Here is a 17,782-nt window from a genome sequence, read left to right on the forward strand (position 1 = left end):
GTGGCGGCGGTGGCGGCGGTGGCGGCGCCGTCCCTGGAAGCGATGCCGCGCGCGTACGTTGCACTCGTATGAATGCTCGAGCGATTCTCGAGGCACCGCCGCCGAGACTGCATTCACGTGCACGCGAATTACGACACGAGGAGCACGCCTCGCCTCGGGGTAATACGAACGACGAAGGCAGTAGGTTACTCGCATCCGGTGAAATAACAATGAAAGAAAACAGACAATGCCCCGGGACGCACAACGTTTTACATACTGAAATGGAAAAAAAAGGAGATTTAAGTTACGAATAAAAAATAATAACTCTATAAACCCGACAAATACAAGCCGGGGAATACGAAATTAATCGAATCAGGGGAGAACGAGCGCACGCACGTTTTGTAGAATTTAATTAAGCTTGAGTTATAAAATTTCTCCAATTACGAATATTTAAAAATTAGCTGCGTACAAGAAGAAATAACGATGTATCCGTTGGAGTTATAGTAATGATATAATCGCAAGGCTAAAGCGAGAGAAATACAATAAATCGTATTAAATTAAAATTAGAATCTTGTACAATGAGAAATAGAGTAGTCGATAAGATCCATACTTTATACTACAAGTTGCTAACATTTCCTCGCAGCAGGCTTATGTAGACAGAGTCTTTCTGCATGAGCGAGCATGAATCATAGAGCCGATTAATATACTTCAGATAATTTTTCATCTCCTAAAGCGCAATTGCCCTATACACAATACATTGTTTTGATAAGTTTCCGTATGCGAAGAGACGCGAACAAAATGTAACAAAAGGCTTATAATTAAATTAATAAGGCGATAATTCACCTAACAACTATAGTTTTTTAAAGCATTAATTCAGTAGCGCTCGATTGATGTCGAATTTTGCTAAACGTGAGAATTTTTTTCTATAATCAAATCCGAAAAAAAATTCTCCAAGAATTTCCTAATTTTGAAGATAATTTATTAAAAATTCTAAAATAAAAGTATTTTTAAATCTTACAAAACCTTACAAAATAAATATGTATTTATTGTGCAAAATTCTTAATATTTTCCATTCATAAAAACATAAATTATAAAATAAGATTAAGAATCATTCGAGTTAATAATTAAATTTGAAAAATGTTGAAAGAAACTATAAAGACTCTAAAACATAAATATTTTATATTGCATAAAGTTTTTAAACTTTATTTTTAAAAGCTATAAACAAAAAATTATATACATAATGTAAAACACAAAATTCAATCTTCATAAAACTATTAAAGTAAATATATCCGCCTCCATCAAATAAAATTGCACGAAATCAATATCTTCAATACTGAATATTAGATTAATCATAAAATCAGCCTGATATTCAGAATGGATAGATCCACCGTCGTCATTAAAAATCTAGTCAATAAATTCCCAATCATAATATAAAGACAAAATATTAGAAAAGATAACTTGAGAAAAATTCCTTAAGAATTCTGATTTTTCAAGGTATCCCAGGTTTCCCAGTAGACATCCTGCAAAATGGAAATGGACAACACAGATCCTTCCGGCACGAGTGAAGAAGGAAAGCGGGTCGTTGAACGAGCGGAAAACGCACGTGGATACCTAGCGCGTAGGTCGCAAGACGATGACTACGACGACTACGACGACGAGGACGACGACGACGACGACGACGACGACGACGACGACGACGACGACGACGACGACGACGATGAGGATCGATCGATCGCGAAGTTTCCACGCTCGGTGCCTACGCGATGGATCGATACCGCTGTTGTTCCGCGCGCTCTTCGTCCCACGTACCTTCTTGCGGCTTTACAATGTTGCACACCGCAGTGGCGGCGGCGGCGGCGTTCCGCCTTCGCAGGCGAACCGTGAAACAAAGGAAGTCGAAGTAGTCTCGTAGTCAGGGCGACAACTATAGGCCTACCGGCGTACACACGGAACACGGCTGTTTACGGTGCGTCCTGCGCACGAAAGTAAAGAGGGATCGTGCACACGCCAACGCGTGCGGAACGAAAGCCCTTTTCCCGTCGACACTGTAGCGAAAACTGTGGAGAGAAGGGCCTGCCTGTACAACATCGCCATAGCTGTGTCTCTCCGCCGAGCGAAAATTCTCCGCAGCGCCGTATCGCGGCCGACGCGCAATTCGCCGTTGCGTAAAATATTTTTTAAGCCTCGGGCACGCGCGCGACAACGTGAAACTTTATTTATAGTGCATTTATAAATAACGGGGTTATGTGAAATGTGCTTACGTGAATCTGCATTTATGAGAAATATTAACTGCATTTATGAGAAATATCGCGGTAATCATAGGTATAGAAGTATTTTCATACTTCGACGTTGGTCGTACGCGCTTCGAAATAAGTCTCGTATACCTCGACATTCTTAATTCATACCGCATTGCCTATATGACTACACGTTAACCTTTATATGTTTGAAACCGAATGAATATTATATATGTGAAATTATCTAATCACGTGTAATTATCTAAAAGAAAAGAAAAAGAAAAACTTTTCTTCGTATTTTTCTTCATGGCTCCCCTTTTAAATTAATTAATTAATTAGCCGACTTTTGCTTAGGACTATTAGAAAAAAAACTTTACGACCGATGAAATTGACAGGAACGCCCGTTTCCCGAGACAAATGGTGGAAAATGATGTATAAGTAGGTTATTGATTTTCACGGACTATAATACCTCGCGCGTTCAGCTTTTTTTTCGCAAATCGAGCGGCGTGGGGAAGGAAGGGGATTAATTCCGCAAGCACGACGCGCTGGCGTCGGAAGGATTACAACGTAATCGAATAACTCGGCCTGTTATTAAGCCGCTGTGTGTGTGTGTGTGTGTGTGTGTGTGTGCGTGTGTGTGTGTGTGTGTGTGTGTGTGCAAAATGCACGCGGCGTGCAAGCGTCCCCGACGCACCCTGCGTAAAACGCGCGCGGGATGGAGAGACGCGCGCGTGCGCGCCACAAACGAACGCGGGACAAAAAGTTCATCCGTCGACATCGCCGCGATATAGAGGTCTGGTTCAGTGAAGCGTGCGTCTATTAAAATACAGACGAGCTGGCTGCAACGATGGGTCTCTTCCGGCCTGCGTGCCAAAAATAAACCGCGGCTAATATGAAAGTTCCAGCGACGAGAAATTAACGGGCAACTTTCATCGATGCTATAAAAGCGATTCGTAATTCATAATGACTATAATAGCGATAATGTAAAACTATGTAACTAAATTTTATCGAGCTGATATATACGTAGACGACAAATTTGCCGTGCGAGACTAAAATTATTTAATTTAACGATATAATTAATTAATCGCACTTTTTTTACTTTTTAGTTTCTCTACTGTATTTTATATTAAATATTGATATATATTATATATTTTTTTGCTTATCGCTTACCGAAATAGACATTGGATGCGATTGATTCCGGGAAGAATTAACATGTCGGCTTTTGCTTGCCGCGCATCGATTCGCGCAATATCGGAAATAAACGGACTCCGCGTCGATTCTCTAAACCGGGTTTCTAAATTATCGGCATAATTTCGAGGCCCTCCGTCGTCGTAGCCGAGACGGGCAAAGTATATGTCAACGGCAGATCCTGACGCTTATATTCGAGGCCTCACGAAATTAATCGCGAACGATCGAGTGTGACGACCAGGCAGGCACGGCGCTCCTGCGTAGTCAATTGGTCAGAGATGTCAACGACAGGTGGTCCTCATTTATACTCGAGATCTCGCGAAATAGGTCGCAAATACGGCCGTACATCGAACAGTGAGAAACGCGCGCGTGCGGCGGCGGTGACACGATTCGCGTTACCGATTACCTGACGACGTCAAGACCAGAACGAGATATCGAGAATCGATACAACCGGCATATAATGCTTACTCTTCTATTTCGCGCCGATGGCAGCTGCCCAAGCCTCTATCACGGTATTGTAGATCTAGCGAATGGCAATCGGCGAGATATAAGAAAAAGCGACGGAACAAAATGCGCTCTATATTATACGGAGTTGGTAAGAGAAAGAACGTGAGATCTGGCATCCTCGAGCGGAGGGCGTAGAAAGATTCATTGAAATATCAGAAACGTTTCGTGCGTTCTAGAAACAGGCCGCAATTTTCATTTGCGCGCGAAAACACTCAAGCGTGACCTACACGGAGATAAAATGTTTCAAGGGAACTTATTAAGGTCTATTAAAGTTATTCTTGGAATTATACGTTTAATAAAATTGGAACTCATATTTAGACATTAAACTATAATATAAAGAAACTAATTTTTTAGTATCTTTATCCTTAGTATGAAACAATAAATAATAAAATTAAAAACTTCCCTCATCTATACAATATAAAATAATAATTATTATGCCTGTGTATCAATTGTTAAGATAAGTCCGGCTTTTTAACTTATAAATATTCTCATATTTAACAATATGAAAAAAATGTAACAATACAACGCGTCACATCGCTACGAAGCAGCGAATATTTAAGCCGGTATAATAAAACGAATAAAAAAACGTCAACTTGTTGCAAAATTTCGCGACGGAAAATCTGCGGTGCTCCGATCCTGCGTACGTTTCTCTCCACAACCGGGGCGGTCTGTCAAAACGCCAGAGATGACGAAGAGTAGTTCGCAACTCTTGTCATGAAATGCGAGCACAAGTAGGAACGCTCGGGGTCGCTCGGTCGGCTGGTTGATTGGTTGGTTGGTTGGTTGGTTGGCTGGGTGGTTAGTTGAGATATAGTGGGGATATAGCAAGGTGTAGATCTCATAACGTAGTAGTGCATATTTCTATTACTACGTTGTAACCTCCGCACGCTCAGGTGGTCTTCCCTTCTCTCGACCTCCACGAATCAGATCTGTTTCTTTCAACCCCCTTAGCGGCGTGTAATCGAGATATAAGCAACAACCCTTTTATCAGTCCCCTAACCAGCCAGCCAGCCTGCCGATCCAGTCATTCAGTTATACAGCCAGCCAATTGACCAATCAGCCAATCAACCAACCAGCTAGTCAATCAGCCAGCTAGCCAGCCAGCCAGCCAGCCAGCCAGCCAGCCAGCCAGCTAGCCAGCTAGCCAGCCAACCAGCCAACCAGCCAGTCATCCAGTCAGCCAGCCAGCCAGCCGCCACCTACTCCGCCTACTCTTCTTTCTCCTCCACGTTGCACGTCGTAGCCATGGCAATATTGATCGACCAGCTAGGCAGGCAGACAGGCAGGCAGGCAAGCAGGCAGGCAGGCAGGCAAGCAGATAGGCAGGCAGGCAGGCAAGCAAGCAAGCAGGCAAGCAAGCAGGCAGACAAGCAAGTAGGCAGGCAAGCACGCGGGCAGACTGGCTGCCTGATTGGTTGGCTAGCTGACTAGGTTGGCATGCTCGCTGTGCGCTTCCTACAACGTCCAACGTGCTTGCGGGGTTTGCCGGTCCGCCACGCCGGCCGGCACCCACCTCGGCATCCTTCTTTCGATCGTGTGCGGATTGTACCATCGCGCCACCATCACGTAGCAGGAAACTGCGAAACTCTCAACGGATTCCAAAAGTTCGTGGATCTTGACGATTCGCAAACTTGAGCTCGTTCGCGGAAATTGAACCGACAATAATATTATTTGAAATTTTAATGAATAAATCTACATCTATGTCTCATCCGAAGCATGATAACGAATTATGATAATTAACACTCAATAATTTTCTAGCATTACGTTCACTCATTCTTGTATAATTTTATTAAATGGACCATTCATTTTCAGTTTAATAATTCGTCTAATAACGAAATTATTCATAAATATATCATTATTTCTTGTGTTAAAACTATGAAACTTTGCGAACTGAACATCTTTATTTTTAAAATTTATTACTTTTTATATTTATTTTAAAATAATTGAAATTTTACATACATCATATTTCCCTCCGACATCAAATTTATAGAGGCACGGGTAAAAAAAATACGGACTGATGTGAAAAATATGACTTTTCCATCTCCCTTTCGCAAATTCATCAAGTTACAGTTTCTCCTTATATTAGCTTAGATTTGCTTTGACGTCGACCAATTAATGTCGGAGAGGAAAGAATTTCCATTTGAAGAACAACCGAAGCGAGACCGCGATCGGCCGACGAACTGTTTCCGATATCCGGTAGGATTTGGCGATCGGAATTTCTTTAACGGTCGCCATCGCGCGAGGCCGATCGAACAAACCCGAAAGATCCAATTACATCCATCGTGTCGGACGAAGATTACAGGCTGGCTGGCTTGTGCCCGCTGACTCCGGCCGGCCGGTTAGCTGACTGGAAAAGTTTTCTTCTTTTTGGATCACGGGGCGCAGGTGTGTGCGCCGTGCCGGCACGAGGCCGGTTCAAAAGATCTGACCCGAATGGCCGAATGGCCGAGATCCATTCTAGAAGCTGACCGAATGCCCGGCCAAGATTCTCGGCTCTGAAAACCGAACGATAGCGCGCGCCCGGATCGAATACGACCCGACGACCTCGTCGGTGTCAAACCGAAGTATTGAGAGGGAAAGGGGGAGCGAGAGAGAGCAAAGGGAAGAAAATGTAGAAAGAGCGAGGTCACAGTGCAAAATTAGACGTGTTAAATAATAATATCCGTGACAGATAGTACGCTACTGCTCGTACGACATCCATGAATGTTTCTGTCACACGGAACATCGAGCAGTGGTAAATCGCCGTATCTCTCCGTGTGCTCGATACGGAATTAGATTTACTGAATCGTAACGTCGAGATATATCCCGCGTGTCAGTATTCGCCAGCTTTTACTATTCGCCATCGGAAAATCGCGAGGCGCAGCGATATCATACTGTTTATTTCTGTTTGTGGTTCTCTGACAAGTCCTTCTTTGGAAAATGTGAAAAAGTAATAGAGCATAAATAAGCAGAGTTCGTATATCGAAATAAAAACTTGAAATAAAATCCATGCAAGCATGGAGTACTTATCGTCGCGTACACATTATACACACACTTTACGACTGTCGATTTACGATAATGGCTTGATCGACCTCGAAATAAATATTCCATTCGGCGTTTTATATTTTAAATCGAAATGTCACGAACGATTTATAGTCGTTCTCACGACAAGCACGACCCGCGACGTGTTAAGCCTGTAATTTCATCGACCCCCTTCAAACGTCTAATTTTGCGGTTCGTCCAAGTTTTCGCCAAAGAGAGGTACATTGTAATTGGGTCTCGACCTACCACAGATATTGCACACAGAGACACGGTTAAACAGGGGCTCAGTCGAGGTCCTTAACCTCATACCGGAGTTCCAACAACCAGATGAGCGGTGGTAAGATCGAACAAAGAGAACTTTGGTCACTATTCCTGTTTGTCACTTTCGTAAAGCCTATAAAGCTATAAAATTTGCAATCTTATCTAGAATTAAATTCAGATCCCTCTTGACGTTTCAATTCTTCTCACGTTTTCAGATGAAAATTTTAATTAAAAGATTACAAAAACATGAATTACTCTAATGAATGACATGGAAAAAGGAATCGCATTGATAGGAGTGGAAACGAAATCCAGGCATAATACTACGAGTGCTAATTTGTATGATGGAAAGATCGATTTCTCGGAACAGGATTAAACGTCTCGTCTTCGAACGTGTTGTTCTTATACGAGTAAAGTATTAAGGCAGAGCCGATCTGATGCTTCGTAACGTTCGCTATCCCGATGGCTAGAACATATTTCCCCAGATTACACCCATTATGTCGGGAGATGCCGACGCTATACGCGCACGCCGGACACGTGATCAAAAGGAGCAGCGTAAAACGAAGAGCTGAATAAAGATTGAGAGAGAGAGAGAGAGAGAGAGAGAGAGAGAGAGAGAGAGAGAGAATATACACAGGCCGCCGACGTCGTATGCCTTCGAGGGGCTTCGTACGTACGTTCGTCGAGAGGGCTCTAGATGCAACGATACAATACAGAGAGGTGTTGCGGCTGGTAAGTGCATAAATTACCTATGGCTCTTCACGCACGAACACCACAAATATTTACCGTAGCCGGTCTATGGCCGCGGCAACCAACAGTCATTCCGACCTCGCTTTCCAACCTCGCGCTCTATCGACATCCTCATCGGCAATGACTTTGCGAGAGCTTACGACCCTGACCGCACGCTGCGCGCGAAACGCGATGCGTCGCTCTCTAAAGGTAGGGAAGCGCCGGCGAAAGAAAAAAAAAAATCGCCAAGGGGTTAATAACCGTCGAAACGCTCGATAATCGGTATGCGGGCGCACAATCGATCGCTAATGACTCGCCAACTTTCTAATGAGCTCACGTGTGCCTCTAATGGAACTCGCAAACGTTATTATTATAAATTAACATTAAAGACGCTATTACTATCTGTCTGCCTGGAGTAACTGTTAAGTACGCGCGGTGAAGGTACATTAAACGTTCCAGGACGGAAAATGGGGGGGAGACACATACGTACGCGCTTGATCTAAGTTTAAACTCGAGAGAGCGAGCTGCTGATTATAGGTAGAAAGTTCGTGAGGCAAACTGTCCCAATTTTGCCTTGCGCATCGCTTCCAAGAAAAGAAAGAAAATGTGATTTTCGCGGCCGCCTGCATATATCACATATATCAGTAGTTTCTCCCGCCGCGTGCGTTGCCATGATCACAGGATACGGGCGACCTTCGGTATACCACAACGGAGCGTAACATCTAATACTATGCTTCCCGACGTCACAACAGCTATTCCCACGCGTGTTTACCTCCGGAGGATCAGCTTTATCGTCCGACCGGGATCCATCGTCATCTACCGTAGACACGTGGACGACATGAGCAGTCAGGCGAAAATGGTAGATGGATACCATTGCATGACACGTGGAGATCAGGGGAAATAACACGAATTATGGAAAATTCATCCTCCCAAATTATTTAAATCCAACGACAAACTTAACATTGTACAATTTTAATAATTTTCATGTCACGACGCGCTGTCACGATAAAACAGAATTTTATCATATTCATCTGTACAATATTATTTCAAGTTATAATTAAAATGATAACTTAATACGATTAAATTGGCGATTAAACGGTCATGTAAAAATTTTTTAGAGTAACAAAATTTCATAATAATTTATTTTATAGATATTCTGTGAAAATTCAGACGACAGAGTCTGCCTGCGATGAATAAACTGAACAGACGAGATAGAAATCGACGAGATTCTCTCCGATATCGACCGTCGACTCGCGCCAATTTGCAATTAGTTCCCGTGAAAGTTTAAAATCGAGCTACAGCTACGACTACGAAATGTTATCAAGATGTCACATCAAAGAGAGCCTCCGTCTTGCCGGGCTTGCGATCTAGCCTAACGTCGCACAACATTTCGGTCGTCGTCGGTCCAGTCTAATATTCAAAATGTACCTCCAAACGACAACTCTGGAGCCGGTTCTCTCTAACCTTCCTCACTAAAAGCTGCTCTCCCCGAAACCGACACCGTCCTGTATTCCGTTGATAGCTGCTAGTAGCTCGCCACGATCTTCGCCCTTCGGCGAAACGAAGCAAGAAAGCGTTCCCGACGTCTAAAGAGCTTTGAACTTTACTCCCGTCCATCGTCAAGTTCCCACACGCGGCCGGAGATCGATCAAATTGACGTCAGAATGTAATTCGGTAAACTCGCCTCGGTTCGCCGTATCTTTCGATATACCTCGTGACCGTTCAATCTATAAACGTACATTCCGTACGCAACATTTCCATTTATCGAAATAATGTAATTCGAGTAATAAATTGTATAAGTTCGTGTTACGTAATAAAATGTGATTCTACGAGGATGATGGATCTGTAAATCAGGAGCGTTCGCTCGAGTATCTGTGCATCGCCATAAATTTTCACGGAGGAAAAATCCCTTGAATTTCAATTGTCGCGGATTCGTCGCCGTCATCGCGCTAATCGAAAACATTTTCTCTTCACGACGAGGAGAGACCGATGTTCCGGACGCGCTATTCGCGACCGTCCATCGATCTTCGCGGACGGAAGCGGATTCCGCGGCCTTTATCGTCCAGAAAAATTCACCGTTGGAAATGGCAAACGCATTAAGCGTGTGGATGAAAAAGGAATGATGACACTATTCCACAATCTCCTCCTCCTTCTCCCTCTCTCGTTGTGTTATCTCGAATCTCTCACCCTCCCCCTCTCTCCCTCCCTCCCGGAAGATAATGCTGCCAGCTACGAAAGGAAGAAAGATCTTTTCCTCGCGTGGATTCACTCAACCGGCGGCAACGGCGCCGTTGAGAAAAGTGGATTAATAAATCAGGAGCTAATCCACCATAATATTCCCCGCGTCCATCCGGCACCACTTTGCGGATGCTACGCGCTTTCCAGCATGCCTCTAAAAAGTAAGATCGCGCACGCCGCATCGCTGCGTGACAAACACTCATTTGATTTCACGGCGTAACACGGCAAGCGTTTTAACCAACTTCGTTCGGAGTCTAGAAGCAGGTATCATCATCGCGGGTTCCGTGCCACGCGCGCCCAACTATTTAAAGAGCCGATCGGCAAAATGCGAAATCGATATTCTTGTTAAATTTCACCGCGGCTCGCCATCGCTTTCCACGCATGCTACGGCATACTAATGACACTTTAACCAGCGTCATAATCGGATTACTCTTCGATTCATATGCATAATTTCCTACTACTTTGATGCCTCAAATACTTTTTTTTTTTTATTTTTTTTTTTAAAGAGTCGTTCTCCTTCGATCTCTTACGCGTTCAGTCATCGTAAAATTCCGCGGTTATTTTACCCGAAAATATTCGTGGTGCGCACTTCAAGTTTAATATAAAGAAAATTTCGAATTCAAACATGACGTTGTGCGTAAGAAGATGGATCGATAATATTTTTAGCAATATATTTCGACTAAGATCTTATACTCTTGCATAACTACAATATTTATAAACATTTTCGTTATTTAAATAACTTATAATACAACATCAAAATCATAATATAATTATAATATTATAATATATATGTGCGTGTAAGATTTTTATCGAGAAAATCTAATCGAAACTGAAATGAAAATGTGGTCGAATTTCTGAATTTGGTGAGAGAGAGGGAGATGGACGAAAGACAATATATCGTCCGACATTTCAATTAGGATTAGGATCATAAATCAACGAAACAATTTCGTGACAATCCTTCCCGCCGGGGATGTCACGCGGTATTCGTTTTCCTACGGACCCACATATATTACGTACATCCGTCGTATAGATAACGTTTGTTGCGACTTCATTAGCCGACTCGAACCGAACCTATCCCTCACCTTGCCTCGCCGCGAGGACGTAAATGTCACGAGAACAGAACACGCAGACCGCCGCCGCGGCGCATCGATATCAGCCAGACTTCCGGGAGCGGGATAGAGATACAATTCATGAACTGGGCGTGGGCGATACGCATAACTCTGTGCGCGAGGCATTCTTGTCAGATAATCCACGAGCGGTGCCGAGTAATCGCGCAAACGGCGAGCGAAGGAGTGATCTTATCGCCTGAGTGCGCGCGCGTTACTTTCCTCTTGGCGCATTACGATTAACTGCAGGCAAAGTCGAGATTATCCTTCTCTTTCGTAGTCGGCGGTTCCAAGAAGCTAATGTTAGTTCCGAGTCGACTGATCTTTCACGAGTAGGGAGAATGAGAGAGGGTATTTGGATGTCGTATTAGCACCAAGGGAAAAATCTCGCTCGCGAATAAACGACTAACTTATTCTCCACGAAAAGGAAAAGATTCTCTCCTAGCGAATTGTACCTTCGCATTTCAGAATGAGAGATAATGCCGAAGAGAAACTCTATTTTCAAAACGTATCATTTCCAGTACAACAATTCATCGCGCGTCAATTAAACGCGTTCCTGGCTACTTTTAATTTTTCTTAATAATTATAATTATACTTCGTATTTTTTTTTTTTTTCAGATTAATATTTAACGTAAGGTTACATTTCTCAGGAATTTATATTACGATTAAATTTATTTCTTCGAAAATCTATTCTATTCCAATATTGTATAAAATATAAAGATATTTGTAAGCGTTCATTCTGCTAGATTAAATCGTACCATCGTTATAAAATCCATTATTTGTAGTACTATTACTGTTATTATTAGAAAATATAAATAGGATAGCGGAAAACCGGGAAAAATTCTTTCTTTTATAAAAATATTCGTCGACGATTCAACAAGCATCGTTCCCTTTTATCTCTCCGTCGTCGGTTATGCTGCAAACGAATAAAATGAATAACGTTAAACACACCGCTCCAGGAGACGCTCTACGGGCGTAGACGCGCGGTTAACGGAGCGGAAACTATTCCGGAGATCGCGAGCGAGATTCTGCTCCGCGAGGCGAGATCTCGCGCGCGCGTCCGCGACCCGTAACGGAATTCCTGAATTCCTGGACGAAGTCGATCCCGAGAGAGGAGGAAGCGACGCGGTCACCTATCTAGCGCGACTCTATCTCGCGCAGGAAGCGGCCAGAGAAGAAAATGTTGCACAAGAAGAAGGTATTATTAGCCGTCTCACTGAGCAGGGAGAAACGTTGCCTCCGCAGCGGCGTGAATGAGGAGGCATGGATATCGTCTCTTATTCCTCCTTGTCGACCATCACCACCGCCACCGTCACTATCACCGTCTCTCTTGTACTCGCTCTCTGTTTCTCTTCCTTTCCCTCTCTTTTTCGCCATTTTATTTTTATTACGCTTGGCTAAGCCGCCGCAGCTCGAGAAACATTCCGCCCCATCCTTGCACGGATCTACTTCTCCTCGTATTCTCTTTTTCGTCCTTTTTATCCCGCGTGTCGGCCCACGCGCGTGCAACATTCCGCGTTACGTAAGACAAAACAACCGGTTGGGAAAAAGGAACGAATAAATAAGCTCTCCGTCCGCCATACCGAGAGGAGAGGAGAGGACGAAGGAGAGACGTGCGAAAATGAGATAACGCGATTAGATCGTAATACCTCTCGGGAGTAGTAATTGAATTGGGGGAAATTAGAAAATAGGCGTGCGCGTGCGATGCGAGATATGCGTTCCCGATGTTTGTTCTTGTTCGCGGTGGAGCAATTAGCGCGTCATCGATAAATAATACATCGCCCGGCGATTAGATCGTAACGCGCATGAGCGTCGTGTTAATTAGGCGCGTTAATTAATTGAGGTCGATATCTCTTGGAACGCGATCGGCTTATCGGCCGTTTTTTTTTACGTCCGATTTGGAAAAAAAAATAGGTCCTCTTTAATGTCTGACACGCCGAGCGATCGATGCGAGGCATTTACGATGATCTCGTAATGGACTTGTACTTTACGTTAATGGTACACGGCGGGCTTTAAAATTTGGGTGCGCGCGAGGAGTATTAAACGCCGATCAGGTTCGCACTCTACTCGACCAAGTAATTAAACGAGCGAATAAACGATTACTCGATTAAATTGTTATTGGCTTATTCGTTTGGTCGATTAATCAGGAAAATGTTTGTATGCTTTCATCGTATTTTCGTTCGCTTTGCCGCGCTAAAGCATCAGGCAATTTGTTCGTCATTCGTAGCGAGCGAGTATTTGTACGTATACCCAGAATGTATGTCTCTTTGCTATAATGCTATAAAAATTTTCATCGTTTGAAAAGTCTGTAAAAAAAATTTACGAATTGCTATTTATAACTGCTGAAGATCTCATTATTATATTATTATGAATTTTTGTTGCGTGCGATTAAAACTGCGGAAACAGAATTCAATGTTAAAAAGTTATATTCGAAGTTTAGAATTATTAAATGTGCAGTCAATGATTGGAGCGTTTTAAATATCCATGTCTCATAATGGGTTGCGAATTTAATTAAGCATTTTACGAAGCGCTTGCTTCGATTCTGTCGCACTAATGTTATGTGAATAAGAAATTAACAAATGGATAATTATAATCCTTTATCCCTCTAATGGGGCCTGATGCTACTATAATGAATTAAAGGAAATGATAATTTTCTAATGAGAAATGTTATTTTAATTTTTTATAGATAAAAATTATCTAATTATTCAGTTTTATACAAAATATAAACTATGTTTGAAACTATTTTTATCAATAAAATAAAAAAAATAAAAAAAAAATAAAAAAAAACGTAAAATTAAAAGCTGCTCCATTACAAATATTCTGAGAATTATAATTGACCGTTTGTATAATGAGGCATTCGATTATACCTTATCTTACCTACAATTACATCGAATTACGTGTAGATTAGATTTCCGTCGGTAGTTTCGAGAGGCCGAGGAAGACGCAAATTAACTTGCCTGCGCCGACTTCCAGGATGCAGTTTCAAATACTTAGGAAGTTAACGCGGCAGGAACCTCGAAAAATTCACAGATCCAATCCAAAATAAACATCAAATAAATATCGAATACGCACTCAAAATATTAATACATCAAAACATAAAAAAGGATAACAATTTTTATCATAAATCGAGAGTCACAAATCTTTTATTCATTCAATGCCGACAGAAATCTAATTATAACCACGAATCTCGTTTTCCTCTGTAATGCTTCTAAATAATGTTGTCTCGCGCGAAACTTGACGGCAATGTGGCAAATAATATCCTCGCGCGAGACGAGATCGCGTATACATTTATGGCGAGACAGGCTCGATCGTTTCCATGAACGGTTTCCGCGATATGTTTACGCGCATCGGGTGGGTGAAACCAGTCGGGCACGAAAAGTCAACTCGCCGATCTCGATCTATGGCGGGCCCACATGACCGGCCCGTGCGCGCATACGTCGGACAAGTCCGCGAGTTAAAGGACTTTTAAGTCTGTCCCGCTGTGATTTACGACGCTCGTTTAAAACCCATGATGAGCGAGCCATCGTCGATCTTGGCGCGCGCGAGGGCGGACGACTGTCTCCCGTGCGCCGAGCTCTTGCCCGGGGAAAATTGAGTGTCGGAGCGAGGGCGCAAAGCCCGACCAGGTTCTCTCGACCAAGTTCCTGCAGTTACCCGGCGGTCTCTCGACGGAGATGCTAGAACCTTCAATTAGTAGGCAAAACGAACTATTATCGCTTCATCATACGAACGATTGAGGATCTTTTCGTAAATTAAACTTCAAAAGCGAGAACAGATAACAACCCTCATTACCTTGGTTTAATTTTAAGAAAACTGCACTCTGAGGGAAAATTATTTATTTTTTTTTTAGATAACAAATTATATTAACATTTTGTAATCAAAAAGTTCCGATTTATTTTCCTTTTCTTAAATCGCTATTGTACCTGCATTTTGTTATACTTATAAAAAAAATTTTCAAGATAGGATGAACGCATCGTTAAAAAAATGTTATGAGCAAAGTCGACGGGATGAAATCATGCTCCCGAATGGGGCAATGAGCTCGGCATTTCATATCCGGCCGTTAATCATCACACATTGATTAACCATACAAAGACAAGCGACGACTTAGAATGCGTGTCATCGTGCATATCGCGCCGATCGGACGATCGGTCTCCCGGGACTCGCTCGTGCGTATACGCGTACGCGAGCAGGAAGCGCGCACACACCGGTGTGCGGCACACGCGGAGGCGCAGTCACAGCTATGCAACGCCCACTCGAACTGCATTCATTCATAAAAGTGGCGAGAACGGACGCGGGAGCTTCACGTCGCGTCGCGCCACGCCGCGCCTTGCTTTAGCCCCCGGCCGCCGGCCTTTTACGAGCCGAGTGTACGCCGACTCTCGACGGTGCATAACGCACACGCACGCAGTCTCCGTGCCGGAGAGAGAGAGAGAGAGAGAGAGAGAGAGAGAGAGAGAGAGAGAGTGCTAATGGCCGCGATCGCTATCGACGTCGGTAGTAAATTCAAATATACGTACTTCCCGAATCGCGGCGACAGGGCGGCCGGCGCCGTGCTGCTATTATTATACCTCGAACGCGCGAGCGATCGACGTCAGAATCCGCGAGAATGGATACCGCGTGCAAATTGTGGCGAAAGGGAGAGAAAGATGCGAGAAAGGGAGAAAAACACATTTCCTTGCTCCTGTTTTCCTTTACTTATTACTCCAGATGTTTGTACCAGAGTTAAAATCATAGAACTATTTAGACAAGACATTTTTATCTTAGTTTTGAAGTAAAAATTTGGCTTGAATTGAATCAATGAAAAAATGAACGCTTCTGCCTCGTTTTCAATACAACTATTAATTAAGTATATCTAAATGATTAATATAAATGTGATAATTTTTTTGAAATCGAGTTACAAATAAATATTTAATCAGTGCATCCGTGAATAAATTAAAGATTTAAAATAATTAATTAGAAGAAACAAAATATTTAAGAAGACGACTATATCAGAAATATTTTGACATACGTCACATTCCAGCATAATAATAATGTAATAATATAATATAAAATGATAATGCGCATTTTATTTTCCTCTTAAATACTAAAAAACTGCCTATTTAAAAAAACCAGTTTGATACAGAAATGCATCGGAAGATAATGGGGAGTCTGGCTGGACCGTTCGAATCCATCGTGTATATAATATCCCAAAATGTTCTGTCGCGACGGGGACCTTCGAACGTTGACGAGGGAAACGTAAAAGAATAAGAAAAAAACCGTTGATACCGCGCGCGGCTGCCATCCGGGGTAATGTTCATGAACGAAACCGGTTGGTCGATTTGTCCAAAGTATAGAAGACCGAGGTTTCCCTGCTCGAGTTCGAATAACGAGGTTGCCGGTTCAGTTTCGTGAAACTGGTTTTTTTTCCTCCCCTATTTCATCTTCCTCCGTGCTACGCTTCTTGTCCTCGCGCAAGCTTGTCGAGCTTTCCGAAGAGAGAGAACGAAGGAACGAAGACTGGTGGCGAGGTTTTCTTATCGCATCGTATGCCGCTGGGTACCGTTGCGGTTGCATTTGCGGCATGCTTCGACTTTTTGCGTGGCCTTGAAAGCGGACAGAATCAGGACGTCGTGTCGTCTTCGCGAAGTCTGAACGGAGGAGAGTCAGCTGTCTCGACTGCCTTTAATCTCGCGATCTGGTTGTTTTTAATAATGCCTGAGCGTCTCGACTGCGTAATTTTCGCTCCTCGATTTTATATAAACGATTATTTCAAATCCTACGTACTGACATATTTTAATTCATAAAATTTGAAATAATGTCTTGTCAATAATTAATAGATTAATTAATAGATTAAGGAAATTATATCTTCATTCGAGTTACTTTTTTATCTCTTTTTCATACAATTATTAATTATTTTTAGTATTATTATATTATATATTTTATATTATTATTACAGTAATTATATGTAAATATATAAAAATCAGAATTTATTATATGTAACGTATTATAAATTAAGAAACAAAATTTGTTGTTTTATATTGTATGTGTGTGTGTGTGTGTGTGTGTGTGTGTGTGTGTGTGTGTGTGTGTGTGTGTGTGTGTGTGTGTGTGTGTGTATAAAATAAAATATCAAAAAATGTAATATAGGTTTCCCGATTTCCTAAAAATCCGAAAGTGCTCATTTAACAAAATCACAGAATCCTACGAACGGCTCATTGAACTGAAGAAAACGATCGAAAATAACAGTATTTAGCATATCTCATGCATTCGCAATGGCTCCGGTTGACTTTCTCGATCGGCAGATTCACTAAGATTTATGCACATAACGTGGACAGATCGCATTTGCACGAGAAGCGTATCGAATTATGCGTACGGCACGGAGCTCGCCGGGATGACGGGTGCAATTTTTTTTATTGAACCGCCGGCGTTACTCGAGCGTGATCAAAGCACGAAGATAGACGCTTCTTCTGTCGCGACGTATCGCGAGCAAGGTTCTTGCTTCAGCTATACCGCGACGTAGAATTTAAATGATGGTAAAATGTA

At 42.6% G+C, this 17,782-nt stretch overlaps 1 protein-coding gene across 2 annotated transcripts in view; it reads right to left on the reverse strand.

The window, feature by feature from the left end:
- The window catches only part of crp (transcription factor cropped), a 141,843-nt gene that overhangs the window by 76,872 nt on the left and 47,189 nt on the right, over positions 1–17,782 (reverse strand). The gene's annotated exons all lie outside the window — the stretch shown is intronic.

The sequence above is a fragment of the Pogonomyrmex barbatus genome, unplaced genomic scaffold, assembly GCF_055798465.1.
Source record: "Pogonomyrmex barbatus isolate J1 unplaced genomic scaffold, ASM5579846v1 scaffold4, whole genome shotgun sequence".
NCBI lineage: Eukaryota > Metazoa > Arthropoda > Insecta > Hymenoptera > Formicidae > Pogonomyrmex > Pogonomyrmex barbatus.